This window comes from Rhinolophus sinicus, chromosome 18, assembly GCF_057876585.1.
Source record: "Rhinolophus sinicus isolate RSI-liver-muscle chromosome 18, RSI-T2T, whole genome shotgun sequence".
Lineage (NCBI taxonomy): Eukaryota > Metazoa > Chordata > Mammalia > Chiroptera > Rhinolophidae > Rhinolophus > Rhinolophus sinicus.
In genome coordinates this window covers 22107354-22123256 of record NC_142518.1, presented here as the reverse complement: position 1 = coordinate 22123256, position 15903 = coordinate 22107354, and positions in this window count along the sequence as shown.

Here is a 15903-nt window from a genome sequence, read left to right as displayed (position 1 = left end):
GAGTGGTCGGCAGGCTAGCAGTTGCTGGACCAGAGATAAGGGGGCAGCAACACCCATTACCTAAAGTGTTTTGCCATCCTAGCTGTCAGTGCAATGGCCCTGGCCACAAGGTAGCCCATCTCTGATCTGTCACTCATGTCCCTGCAAAAAGAGACAAGGGAAATATTTGCCTCTGTCCCCTCCCCAGCAGACAACAGAATTCTCTCAGTTAAAAACCATGTAGGCCTTCCTTACCGCAGCACAGTCTGATTAGTAATAAAGCTGAAGTAACAAATTAAAAAAAAAAAGAGGTCACACAGCAAGATGGCTGCAGCCTACAAGCCCAGAGAAGGGATCTCAGAATAAAGGCTACCTTGCCAACACCTTGGTCTTGGACTTGACTACAGAACTGTGAGAAAATGTCTGTTGTTTAAGGTACATAGTCTGTGGTATTGTATAATATTATGGCAGCCTGAGCTGACTAAGACAGTGACCCAACGAAGCCCAGTTTTGAAAAGCTTTCCCAATTCTCACTTATCTCCACTCCTAAATATTTCATAGAGGATGTGGTAATTTAAGGAATTATCTCAATAATTTGTACATTTATATTGTCTGAAAGAACATTCACCAGCTATTCACTTCCTTGTCATTCTCTACTGACTCAATATTTTCTCTATCTCTTGAGACATTTCAAGCTATTAGAAGATACTTTAAATTTCAAAGAGTTGAGCTGGACCTGTTACGTGTTGGTGGAAAGAAGCCTCAAACTGTATTTTATTGAAAGTCCAACTAAAGAGGAGAGTGGTGTTTGGGCTAAGGATATAATGGATTCAAAGGGTTATGCGGGCCTTTTTTCGGTAGGCTTTATTTTTGAGAGTAGTTTTAGACCCACAGCAGTATTGAGCACAAGAGATTTCCCATATACCCTTTGCTCCCACATATGCACAGCCTCCCCCATTATCAGCATCTTGAATGAGAGGGGTACATTTGCTACAATTGATGAACCTACACTGACACATATATCATTATCACCCAAAGTTTATAGTTTACATTAAGATTCACTCTTGGTGTTGTACACTATAGGAATTTGGACAAATGTATAATGACATGTATCTACCATCATTACATAGTTACACTACCCTAGAAGTTCTCTGTTCTCTGCCTCTTCATCCCTCTAGGCCCTGATTTTTTCAGAATGATAGAATGTGTTTTTGAAGCTCATAGCCCTTAATAACTATGAGGTATCATCAAACAATATGGTAAATGTTTAAATTAAAAAAATTTATTACAGTAAAAGACACATTGCCATTAATCCCCCTCAAAATACTCCCCCTCGCTTCTTACAACACTATGGCTTATGAAACTGGATAAAGAAAAAATAATTCCTTACCCATGCTTCAGTTCATTAGACAGAGCAACCCAGAGAGAAGATAGGAAGACATTTTATTCCTCTTCCACTCTAGTCCAATGCCAGAGAGATCCAGGTTTTGTATCACTAAGAAAACTGGGTGGGCATTCAAGTGTTAAAAGGAAAAAACAAGTAACACATCACTAATGTTCCTTAGTCTGAGTTTTTCAATTATCAGTTGTCTAAACTGTACTTAAGGCAAGAACGAATAGTTGCTGGTTTAAAATTGGACTTTGTAAGGAGTGTGTAAAATAGCTGAATGAAGATACCAGCTGTGTTAGCAAAGTTAACATTTTGTTATGAAAATGAAGGAGACTGGCTTGATTTCTGCCTTAGACAGAAGGGCCATGTCAGAGTAACTGATAGCACAGCTAGATTCTACAGAAGAAACTAGAAATATGGCAAAAGGTGGCTTGTTTTTGTCATTGCTTTCTTTGTCATTATCATGATCTTATTCTCTGTAGTATAGGACTGTGTTTTATGATGGCTTCTGAATTTTGGGCTTCATACAGATCTTGTGATATATTCCTAATTTCCAGTTTCTCTTATAAGGTTGCCAACCCCTGAGACAGAGGTGGGCAACACATTTTAACCAAGAAGGTCAATGACCTATAGTGGTGTGACTTCAATCTGAGTCTCGGTTTCCTCATCTATATAAGAACAGCAGCAGCTGCCACAGAAGATTGTTATATGGATTGTATAAATAAAATATGTACATAAATATATATATTTGTATGTAAGCTTTTTGGTAGGAGAAGTACTCAATAAAAACTAATTTCCTTTCCAATCTACATTTTCTGAAGTACTATTTCTCATAGGGCTTTCCTCTGCATAACATTACATCTTCTAAATTTTTTTTCTGCTAAAATTAAAGCCAATATGTTTAATTTTAATATTTAGCGATTTTATATATTCTGGAAGTTTTGATTAATGTAATTTTCCATTTGAATCACATAAATTTTCCCATGAATTACTCTTTTAGTATTCTTGTATATAAAGGCAGTATTGCTCTGTGTTAACAGCGTGGGCTCAGGAGTCAGATTTCTTTGGTTCACAACCAACTCTGCCACTTATTAGCTGTGTGATATTCAGTACAATTCTGGTACCAATTCCAACATGTTTTTTTCCCCCCACACCAAGTAATTCTCTGACACTAGCTGGGTGTCCTATAATTCAACTCAATTCTGACACTATCTACCTGGAGATAGACTGAGAACCTACAGCTTAAGGGCTCAGTCCTATAAGGCTGCCTTTCTGTTCCCAAATTCAGATGCCAATTGAAAGTCCAGGTTGTCACCTGTACTTCCAACCCACTGGCGAAAGACTGAAGGTTCCAAAGACCCTCTCCTTGGTTTTAATTTGCTAGAATGGCTCATAGAACTCAGAGAAACATTTTACTTACCAGATTACTGGCTTATTATAAAAGGATATAACTCAAGAACAGCCAGATGGAAGAGATACATATGGCAAGGTATGGGGAAAGGGTAGGGAGATTCCATGCTCTCCAAGTGCACCACTCTACCCGAATCTCCATATGTTCACCAATCAGGAAGTTCTCCAACCCATCCTTTGGATTTTTACGGAAGCTTCATTATATAGGTATGATTGATTAAATCATTGGTCATTGGCCATCTATTCTCCTCTCCCCAGAGGTCAGGGGATGGGACTGAAAGTTCCAACCCTCCAACCACTGGTTGGTTTCCCTGGGAACCAGCTTCCATCCATAGCCACTTTCCAAAAGTCACCTCAACAACATAAACTCAAGTGTGGTTGAAAGGGGTTTGTTATGAATATGAACACACTTTTATCACTCTTATCACTTAGGAAATTCCCAGGGTTTTAGGAAATTCCAAGGTTTTTCTGTGCCAGAAACTGGGACAAAGACCAAATATATATTTCTTATTATAAATCACGATATCAAATGAGCAAGTCCCTTAACTTTCCTGCACTTATATACATAGTGGTCATGTCATCTTCTCAGGTTTAATTATAAGGCTATATGAGTTAACACATGTATACTCTTCAGAGGGGTTTCTGGCATAAAGTGAACTCTCAGTAAACACTAGCTATTATTTTGATAGTAGTTACTCAATAAGCAAACGCAAATATAAAAGTTTCACGTTTCTATGGATGGTCTCTGTTCCTCATATATTAGTAAATTTGCTAGGTATTTAAATCATTTAGTATCAAGATGGCGCTGTCGACCTGGGTCATTTGAGTCTAGTTTAATAAATACATTTACAAATGAGTAGTCAGAATATAGGAAAACCACAGAGCACGTGGAGTACCCCATGGCTGGTAACTACTGAATGCTGTTACCACCCCTAAGTCTTGAGGTATGAGCAAAGGGAACTGTTACTGGGACTTGGAGTGAGAGAAGGCAGTATGAAGAGGGGAGACAAATGCTGGAACCTAGTCTAGTCTTTGATGGAGGAAAGCAGCTAAGATTAGGTGACTGGGCAGACATGTAGCTGGGGGACTAAATTCTCTCACTTCATTCCCCTCCCTCCTATCTCCCGCCAGTACACCCGATTGGCCAAACTGAACCAGAAACTAGAGGGAAGCAACGTCCAGTGATGCTCTTCATCTGGGGCAGCCTCCTGAGTCACAGCAGGCTGGAGAAAGGGGAAGAGTGGGCACTCTGCACAAATGGAAGATGCCCCGTGCTATAATGATGTTAATTCTTCAACCTTAAAATCAAGCAGTTACATAAAGTTATATCTGATTCTTTCGCAATAAGCATATTTACTTTTGTGGAAAGAAAATCTTTCCTATATGGCCAGTATCTATTGAAATGAGTGATATTTCTAGGAGCTCTACATGTGGAGGACGTGTGCTAACTTTATGATTTCTGTTGGGATCAGTAAGTCTCTTAAATGGAGAAATTAGGTTTCTTGGGGAAAAAAATACGATTTTAGACCACAGCCAGTCATCTCATACATACCTGTTCTTGGCCACGAGAGGGATGAGATTCGAGATCTGGTTGGGCTCAGTGCAGTCCATGTTCAAAAATGTAAAGCCTCCATATATATGTCTTATTGACAGGTGAATCCATTGTATCATCTATATAGACGAAGACCTTTAAAACAGGCAAAAACTTAAAGATAAAATGTGATCTTTGAAAACTTTGATCTGCTTCTAACATCATATATACCAAAGGACCCCTATTCTTTATTCTGTTGCTTCTTGTTCACAAAGACATCCCTTATAGCTTCTCGTATACATTCTTTTGAACTGAAAAGCCTTGATTATTATTTCAAAATGCAGCCTTCCCTACTCCTTTAGCAGGTTTTGGCTCAAACTCAGTTCCCATTAGGGATAGTCTTGATAGATCCCTCCTTCTCTTCTTGGCTAACAAAGATTATACAGTGGGTTCCTAAATCTGAGCTCACTGCAGCCCTCTTTACTGTCATGATCCCCTTACTTCTTCCAGTTGGACCAGTAGGGAGCAAGATGGTGTCTCTGGTTTTTATTGTTGAACTTCCTTTGGATCTCTGGGATTCAGCTTCCCTATTTAATAAGAAAATTGGCTCTCGGGCTGCACCCTCCACAGCTAAGATTGAAAGACGACAACTTAACTTGGATGGAGCTGATCAGTCCTGGGAAAGACACACCACTGTTCCCCAATAAAAAATCCTGGAGATACACACTGTTCCCCAATAAAGTCCTGTTCCCCTACCCCAATAAAATCTTAAAAAAAAAAAGAAAATTGGCTCTCATCCACTCACTCTAACTCTTACTCTATCGCAGAGCTACTCAAGTGTTTTCTAAACTTTTTGGAATCAATTAAAAAAATTACTCATTTTCCCTTTCTTCATATCCCTGACAAAATAAGGAAACCACAACCTATAAAATTCCATTAAAAGTACATAAATCTCTCCCCTGCTCTCACTGAAAACTAGTTCCCATGTGTCTCTTTATCTGGTGGATTATTGTTGTCATTTTTATACCAGGCTGTTGGGAGTTTAATGTTGAGTGCTTCATTAATAATGCTTTGTGCTTAAGAAAAAATTGAAAGAGATAAATCTTGACAGTGAACAGAAATTATTTATTTTATTCTTTGTGTTTAACATCCAGGGAACAGTTTAAAAACAGCTTTGTTTCTACTTCAAGATACAGAAAAGCAGGATTTTACAAACCACAGCCACAGAGATAGAATTAATTAGTGGAAGGATAATCATAACTGTTTATGATTTCAAAATAAATTTTTGCTTCTATAATAAAAGGATAAAATCGCTACATTAAGAAAAAATAAAAAAATAACATACATTTTACTAGAATGATAGGGCAAACTCATGGGTGTGCTAACGATAGAATTTGTACAGAAAATGATTAAAATAGGACATTTCTGGTTTTGCTTCCTTTATTTGAAATGAATTTGTGACTCTCATTTTGGCAGTAGTTGTCAGTAACTCAGTTTCAATGAGAAAATAATGAGGCATTAGTTCACCTCACTCCAAATTTAGTTTTCTATTCAGTCTGGTACTCTGCAACATTATTATTCTAATTCATATACAAGTGACAACAGTGAGTCTCTTCTAATATTTTCAACAGTTCTCCCTCCCAAACTTGGCCCTTCCCCCATACATTTAAAGCAGTAGATGCAAGCTTGAATTTGGTAGGGAACTTAAATGGCATTAGTTCACCTCATTCCAAATTTAAAAAATTATTTCTGCAGCATCTCTGAGAGGTGGCCAAACAGTGTCTGCTTGAATACTTTCAATGAGGGGAGCTCATTCTTTACTAGGTGTTCTATTTCATTTGCGTCTAATTGGTAGGCCTAGTGTTGAGCAAAAATCTGCCTCCCTGTAACTTTCTAACTACTGGTTTTAGTATTACAGGTTGATTGCTCTTTCTTCTACATGACATATGTCTTCAGATTTTGAAAGCCAGTATCACGTTTCTCCAAATTTCTTCACTTTAAGATAAATATCTGTATTTCCCTCAGCTTTTCTTCATGTAAAATGATTTCCACATCATTCATTACGTTGGCGGTTTTCCTTGAGATACTTTCCAGCTCATGAAAGTTCTTTATTTTTTATTTTAAACTAAAATTTTTTTTCAGTTACAGTTGACATACAATATTATATTAGTTTCAGGTGTACAACATAGTGATTTCACATTTATATAACTTGCAAAGTGATCACCTAGTCTAGTATCCATCTGACACCATACATAGTTACCACGATGTTACTGACTATATTCCTGATGCTGTACTTTGTATCCTGTGACTGTTTTTTTTTCTTTTATTTTTAATTACAGTTGACATTCAATATTATATTAGCTCCAGGTGTACAGCACAGTAGACATTTATATAACTTATGAAGTGATCCCCCCAATAAATCTAGTACCTACTTGGCACCATACATAGTTATTATACTATTACTCACTATATTCCCTATGCTGTACTTTATATCCCTATGACTATTTTGTAACTGCCAATTTGTACTTCTTAATCCCTTCCCCTTTTTCACCTTTCCTTCCACACCCTCCCATCTGGTGACTATCAATTTGTTCTCTGTATCTATGAGTTTGTTTCTGTTTTGTTTGTTCATTTATTATATTTTTTAGATTCCACATGTAAGTGAAATCATATGGTATTTGTCTTTCTCTGTCTGACTTATTTCATTTATAATACCCTCTAGGTGCATTTATGTTGTTGCAAATGGCAAGATTTCATTCTTTTTTATGGCAGAGTAATATTCTATTGTATATGTGTCCCACATCTTTATTCATTCATCTATCAATGGACTCCTAAATTGCGTCCATGTCTTGGCTATTATAAACAGTGCTGCAATGAACATAGGAGTGCACATATCTTTTCAAATTAATGTTGTGGATTTCTTCGAATACGTATCCAGAAGTGGATTTGCTGGGTCATATGATAGTTCCATTTTTAATTTTTTGAGTTATCTCCATACTGTTTTCCACAGTAGCTAAACCAATTTACAATTCTACCAACAATCCACATCCTTGCCAGCACTTGATGTTTATTGATTTATTGATAATAGCCATTCTGACAGATGTGAGGTGATATCTCATTGTGGTTTTAATTTGCATTTCCCTGATGATTAGTGATGTTGAGAATCTTTTCATATGGTCAATCTTTGACAAAGGATGCAAGTATATACAATGGGGTAAAGACAGTCTATTCAATAAATGGTGTTGGGAAAATTGGACAGATACATGCAAAAAATGAAACTAGACCACTTTCTTACTCCACATACAAGAATAAACTCAAACTGAATTAATCACTTAAATGTAAGACCTGAAACTACAAAACTCCTAGAAAAAAACATAGTAGACTCTTTGATATAATTCTTAGCAATATTTTTGGGGATATGTCTCCTCAGGCAAGGGAAACAAAAGCAAAAATAAACAAATGGGACTCCACCAAACTAAAAAGTTTTTGCATAGCAAAGGAAACCATCAACAAAACAAAAAGACAATCTACTGAATGGGAGAGGATATTTGCCACTGATACATCTAATAAGGGGTTAATAACCAAAACATACAAGGAACTCAGGTAACTTAACAACAGCAACAACAAAAACCAATCTGATTAAAAAATGGGCAGAGGACCTGAATAGACATTTCTCCAAAGACATATAGATGACCAATAAACATGTGAAAGTTCTTTAGATGGAGCAGCTAAAAGTTCATGGAAGGTTTGGGTTATGTCCCTACCAGAATTATTATGCTCCATGATGATGATACTATATACCTAAAGATGTACGTAGGCTAAAAATTGCATTTTTATGTTTTTTTACTGGACATATTATATTGTGGGCTCCAACTGAATTTGGGATTATCTAAAACCTAGCATTGTTTTCAAATGACTTGAGGTCAAATGAAGCCTTTCATTTTAAACTTTAAAAATTAATTTTTGGTACCTAAATGCGAGACATACTAGTTATCCTTTAAAAATATTATATGTTTATTCCAACTCAATAATTTAGACTTTAATTATATCATCCACTGCATTAGTTTCAAACATCATGGCATCTGAAAATTTGAAAAGCATGGCTTTGATATCCCCTTGATGTGGAAAGTACATCACTGGACACTTTACTTTGGTAGAGATCAATATATTAGTCATGTGTCAATTGTAGTTTGGAAGATTTCGAAAGTCCATAACATAACAAAACATATAATGGACACATCAAATCATTAGTATTCAAGTGACATTTCTGAGTGCCTGTGACATGGCAGGCCAATGAGATAATGGAAAGTGTAACACAAAGAAGAGTTTGAAAACATCTGTGCGTTAGGGCTTGCTCTCTTGCTGGCCCTAGAAACCCTGCACATCGAACATCTGAATAAGGCTACAGTAGGCTGTGGAGATATGTGGCCCTGTCACCCTTGCCACTCCAGCTAACAGTCTAACACCAACTGACAGCTAACAATGTGAGTGAGGCCATCCTAAACCAATTGGCCCCTAGCAAACTGGCCAGCTGACTGTAACTGTGTGAGTGAGCCAAGAGGAAATCAGCAGAAAAACAGCTCCCCTGAGCCCAGCCCTAATTTTTAAGGCATGTGATCATAAGCTAATAGATGATTGTTGCTTTAATCCACTAAGGTTTTTTTTGGGGTGGGGAGCTTTTGATACAGCAGAAGTCACAGTGGAGAATATATCAGACACAATCCCTGGCCTCATGAAAAAAAAATTCTAATAAGACTCTCCATGGATGTGGTAAGTTTTTTCAATTTGTCACCCCTAGTTAGATCCATTCCCTTTTCCATGTGGCTTTTCAGTTATTCCCACTAGATGCAGAGCATTCTTTCTGGACTTGGCCAGGTCGTTTGCCTTGACCCATGAAATGTGAGGGGAAGTGACAGTGTGCCAGTTTCGAGCCAAATCCTTCAGAGGCATCTGTGTTCCCACCCACCCTCTTGTGCTTCTGTCCCATAAGAAGGAGAAAAAGGACACATGAAGCTCACCTGAACCCAATCTGCAGTGTGACACCAAGTCCATTTGAGACCAACCCAGATCAGCCAGCCCTCAGCCCAACTGCAGGTGTGTGAGCAGGAAGAAATGATTGTCTTATGCCACTGAGTTTCAGGGTGGTTTGTTATGCTGCATTTTTTTGTGGCAATATGTAGCTGATGATAAGGTGGAGATATTTAAAGATAAGTCGGAGATAATTAAAGATATTGCTAAGTCAACAGTGTCCTTTAAAGAAACAAAGTCACATCTTACAGCAAATTATTGGTTGAATTTTATCTACTAATAAATGTTTACCTTAGGACAAAGCAAAATAATAGATATGCAAATACTACTCAGATAGTTAGAAATCATGGGTCATTGCAATATCTGGGAATCGAGTGATAGCAGCAGCTTTTAATTTGGCAGTTGCCATTTTTCCAGGATGAGAGGCCATTTGGTTCCCCACCAGGAGACCACTGTTGCTCCTTTCACTGTTATTCAAGATTGCTCCTAGGCACCTTCAGTACCAGCTGACATGTCCTCTCTTCCCCTTCATTATGCCAAGGTGGGAGGTGAGGCTTATAGTGTTCATAGTTAATGGATGTAAACAAGATTTCCATTAGAGATATTTGCACTTAGTAGGGGTTTTCTTAAACATCAAAACACTTCAATACTCAAAGGAGTTAATGCTACAATTATGGTCTACCATGAAGTGCAGTTTATATTTTGGGATGGATAGCCTTCTTTCCGTGGGAGTCATAAAAAACATAAATTGGTCCAGTCCAATCAATTGTTAAGATTGGCCCTGCTGGTGTGCAACAACCAGTAAGAGAGTGTTTTTGTTTTAAATTGTGAATTCACCAAGTCTGATATCTTTGCAAATCACAATAAAAATGAATTCTTAGATGTTACAGCAATGTAAAATTGCTGAAAAGGTTTCTGTTTGCTTACTCCTCAGTTTCTGTACTTAATGGACTGGCAACACACATTTCACAGCCCAGGACTAGCCTGGGGACCACTCTGTGAGTAGTGCTGTAGTGAGTTATTTTGGACAGGAGGGGATGTTGGAGACATGCTCTGTTTTATCGTTTCCCCTGACAATACCACAGCCATCTTACTGCCTCAGATAAGCAAAAAGTGATAAGCATGAAGGTGTCATTGTTTAGAGGATATCACTATATATTTAATAATATTCAGTAATGAGGAATGATGAAATGATGCAATTAACACCATCACCTGGCAACCAATATGATTATTATTTAGTATGGCAATACATGAGAGGAATTAATTAACTCCTCAAATACATACTGAGCATCTAATATGTGCAAGATCCTGTCCTGAGAGCTAGGGGTACATCACTGTATAAAATGGATGAGCCTTGGCCCTTGCAGAGCTTATGTGGTATTAGAAGTCTTCAATATATAGAATCAGTTACGAATGGACCCTGCATTTCCTCCCCTACTGCTATTAGCATAAATGTTTGATAAATCTCTCATTAACTTTATCACAGTTAATTCTTGGCTTCTTGCTTTCAGGACAATTTTTAAACTAATTTGGATGATTTGTATTTACTTCCTGACCTTAGGGTATAATTTTGGAGTAGTCCTTATTTGCCCTTTTCTGAGCAAATTTTTAAAAGAAAATTTAGAAGTTGCATTTTGAAGATGTCTCTGATGAATTATTTCATTTGTATCAATATGACTATGTCCCCCATGGAAAAATGAGAAATAGAAAGAGGAAAAGGACTACTGATTTGCAGAAGTACACGCGTGAAAATGAAAATTACAAAACAGGAAGTTCAGCTTACCATTTTTAACATGCAAATATTTACCACAACAATTATTTTTAAATATCCATCTATATTATGGATCCTGGAAAATAAATTTATGAAATAAATTATCCTGAGAGCTGCTGGTAGATAATAAAAAGCAATGGAAATGTAAATGACCTATTTTTAAGCACTAACAGCATGGCAAACACCTGCAAGTTCCAGATCTGTCATTTACAAACAACTTGACATGCTGGATATTAATGCTGTGTGACTTGGAGCAAGTTACTTAAGTGCTCTGGTTCTCAGTTTCCTTATCTGTAAAATGGTAATAAAATAGTACCTTTCATATAGGGTTGTTATGAGGATTAACATGATATTCTATGTAGAGTGCTTAGCACAGTGCTGGGTATATAGTAAGTGCTTAATAAGTGTTAGTGGTTATGGAGGGAAACCAGGCTATTGTGTAGACATAAAGTTTTATATTTGATTACTGAACATTTTTAGCAATAGCTATCAGTGGGGGGCTGGGTGAAAAAGGTGAAGGGATTCAGAAGTACAAACTGGCAGTTACAAAATAGTCACAGGGATGTGAAGTACAACACAGGGAATATAGTCAATAATACTGTGATAACTATGTATGATATCAGATGGGTACTAGACTTACCAGGGGATCACCTCATATATTATGTAAATGTCTAACCACTGTGCTGTATACCTGAAACCAATATAATATTGACTATCAAATGTCTTTGAAAAATAAAAACAATTTTAAAAAGAAGAAAGAAATTCCTCTGCTGGTTGTCCAGGTGCCAAGTGAACTAGTACGACAATTTTTGGATTGCTAAGAGAATGTCTATTTGGGTTTCTTAATATAATTATTCAACAGACATAAAGGCATTCAAAAAAATCCTACTTTCAGCATTCCACCAAATACTAGTAACAGGCTTTTTGGAAGTTAATAAAATACAGAATGGGTTCAAAGCACACAATGGAAGATCAGTCAAGTTCCAAGAAGCAGATTCTAAAGGTCATGAGTCATTGGTAAGAGAAAACCGACTCCTTTCCTTGCTTCCAGAGCAGAATGTTCTCTGAAGACATTTCCTCTTAACCTGTTCAGCTATTTCCTGCCCCTTTACTGCTGCAATCTGCTACTTCAAACCCAGCTTAGCAGGGTCACCCCGGTACCCAAACCTGTCAGCTGAAGAGCTCACATCCTAAGACAAACAGAAGAGACTGTTTCTTCATGGCATGCTGTCTAAAATAACTTTATGAGATTCTCCCTCTTTTTCAAAACATTGCACAGTCAATCCTTACTTTTGTAGAGGTTGGAACTTGAAAAGCCCTACATTCTGGAACACTGGTCTGAACACAGAATTATGCTTACTTTAACAAAAATTTGTAGCTACGATTAACTACGCTTTTAGAAATAAAACTTTACATTATTTTTAGAAACAAATATATTCTGGAGAATATCATAGTGCGTGGAGTATCATAGTTATTTGATATTGGCCATTATCAATTTAAAAATAAATGCACAAACTCTTTTTTAACAGTAGGAAGTTTTACTGTTTCCTTTTTCCCTTGAAATTGAAGTTTTATTCCACTTTTACCACATAATTTTATCCTACATTTCTCCCTTACAAACATATATATATGAATCAAAATTAATTTTTTAAAATTATCATGATCCTTAATCTTTAGCTTTTAAAAAATTCTTCCTTGGATTAGCTGTCTGTTATTATTAGGACACAATTAACCAAAACAATAGAAATCTAGTACACAATTTGATAAATAATTATTAAACATTAAAGGCAAAAATTTCTTAAAAGTGCATCACTTGATGAAATGGCTAGGGATTTTTTCTAATTCATTCATGTTTCTGGATGTTAATTCATTCCACAAAGAGATAGAATTTAACATGAAGTCTATTCCCATTGTTTGCTCTTCTAGATGTACGTACTGATAAACTTTCATAGAAGTAAGTAAATGGGAATAGGAATTCTGTTAAAGTTACCACACTCAATTCTTTTAACTCCATCTGAATTATATGCCAAATATAAGGTAGTCATATATCATCAAAAATAAATTTTAATGATCTATTAGCTGACAATACAATTAGGCACTCTTATTTGTTGAAAGCAAAAAACTAGAATCCAACTGCCATGCTAAAGGATTTGTTTCCTAGTCATTAGACTCATTTACTTTCCCAAGAGCAATAGTTTGAATTATTTCTAATTACTCTTTTTTTGGCACTCCAGATATTTTAATGCTCTGAGGGGGAATGCACTATAGTGAAAGTAAAGTGATAGAAGTGTAATTCTCAAATGCAGGCTGAAAAGGGGTGAATAGAATTAGTTTAAGGTAAGAGTAAATACGGAAATTAGGATCTAGAAATTGATTTTCTTAAAGTTCTTGATGCCCATATATTCCGTGGGAAGGCTTTGTGTAGTCCCAGTATATCCCAATCCCACTTCCCAGTTTAAAGACTGTTATGCACACAAAATAGCAGTGACAAGGACCCCTCCCCCCTTTTTAACTACAGTTGTAATATTTGAACTCACGCTAACTGGAATGTTCTTTGTTTTTGTTTTTACTAAACTTGTAATGTTTGAACTCATGCTCATTGTAAAAAATTCAGACAATACAGAAGTATGCAGAATAAAAGGTAAAAATCCCTATTCACCTGCCCTCAACCCTAACTCCCAGGAATAACCACTTTTTTAAAATTAAAGTTTATTGCGGTGACAACTGTTAGCAAAATTACATAGATTTCAGGTGTGCAATTCTGTAATATATCACCTATATATCACATTGTGTGTTCACCACCCAGAGTCAGTTCTCCTTTCATCACCATATATTTGACCCCCTTTACCCTCATCTACCACCCCCCTCCCCCCTTACCCTCTGGTAACCACTAAACTGTTTTCTGTGTCTATGAGTTTTTGTTTCTTTGTTTGTCTTGTTCCTTTGTTGCCTTCAGTTTTATATCCCACATATGAGTGAAGTCATAGGGAATAACCACTTTTTAATGTGTAACTTTTCACACATTTTTTGTCATTTTCCTACGGACACATGGGGTTGTTGACTATATTCCCTATGCTGTACTTTACATCCCCATGTCTATTTTGTAACTATCAATTTGTCCTTCTTAATCCCTTCACCTTTCTCACCCAGCCCTCCAACCCTCCTCCCCTCTGGCAACCATCAGTTTGTTCTCTGTGAGTCTGTTTCGATTTTGTTTGTTCGCTTATTTTGTCCAACACTGTTAAAAGGCTGTAACATCACTCCACCAACAACTTGTAAGAAAGTGATCCTCTCCCTGCCTATATACCAAATTCTCAAATATTTACAATATTTTGGGGAAAGTGATAACAATAGTCAAAATTACTAGTGAGGTCATGTTTTTTTTTCCATATACCTATTGGCTATTTAGATTTCTTTTGTAAACTACATGTTCATGTCCTTTGCTGATTTTTAATTACATGTTTGTCATTTTCTTATAGTTTTTAGGACTCTTAAAATACTATGGATGACAATTCTTTGACATTTCAAAAATATTTGAAAATATTTTCCTTAGTCTTTTGCTTATCTTTTAACTACTTATGCTCTCTTTTGTGAGATAAAAGTTTTCCAATTTTATGTGGCAAATTTCATCAACCTTTTTTTTTGGTGGTTTCTGTTTTCATTGTCTCATAGGTTTAGGAAAGTTTAGTATTTCTAGATGGCTAATTTTAATTTTTTTTCTAAAAACAAAAATGGCTTTTATTTTTATCACATTTTCAATATACATTAAAGATGATCATGTGCCTTTCCTCTTTTTTTCTTTTAATGCATTATATTTCATTCTTACACTTCCTAATGTTGAATTATTTGCTCTTGGCATAAATCTTGCATAGTCTAAATGTATTATTCTTTTAATTATAGTATTAAATATTATTCTTTTAATACATCGATTTGATAATGTTTTATTTATATTTTTGTATCTATATTGATAGATGAGCTCCCCTCTCTCTCTCTGCATGTGTGTGTGTGTGTGAGAAAGAGAGAGAGAGAGAGAGAGAGAGAGAGAGAGAGAGAGAGAGAGAGAGAGATCTTGTCTGAATTTGATACCTGCCTTATACTAATGATGAGTTGGGAAGCGTTCCATGTACTGAATATTATTGCATTATTTTGTTGAGGATTCTTAACTCTTCTAGAAAGCCATGTTGGTTATTATTTAACTCAGTTACAATAATATGTTTTAGATGGTTTCTGTTTCTAGCTGATGAAAACGCCAAATTAGACTGCAAAGTATAGTGAATAAAAGTTGCTATGTGAAGACAAGGGACAAATAGATATAGAAATATTGATAACAATAAGAAATGACCCTTGAACGTCATAATTTCTTGGACTTGCTAGAAGTATCCCAAACCAAAGAAAAAATCAGCAATGAATCATAGTCTTGGGCCGTGTAGTGGATGAGTTAGGCATGCCACCCATTGCAAAAATCCCTCACAGCAGTTTCTTAAATTGTATATTAATATTTTCAAATGTTCCTAATTATGGGTCTGAATCACAAGGGAACATTTACATTATGTTCACTATGAAGAGTAGGACATTTAAAAAGTTTACTTCAAAATGTTTAAAATTTCACAAAAGGTGTGGTTGCAGAAGCATGTTAATCTGGGTTTTTAAATTTAAATTTAAATGCTACTTATATGAGCAGCTCTCTCAAGCTTAGCTGCACCATAAGAATTTATTTTAGAAAATAGCCATGCCTCGGTCTTACCCTCTGAGATTCTGATCTAATAATGGGTAGTGGACCAGGGCAGGGCATCT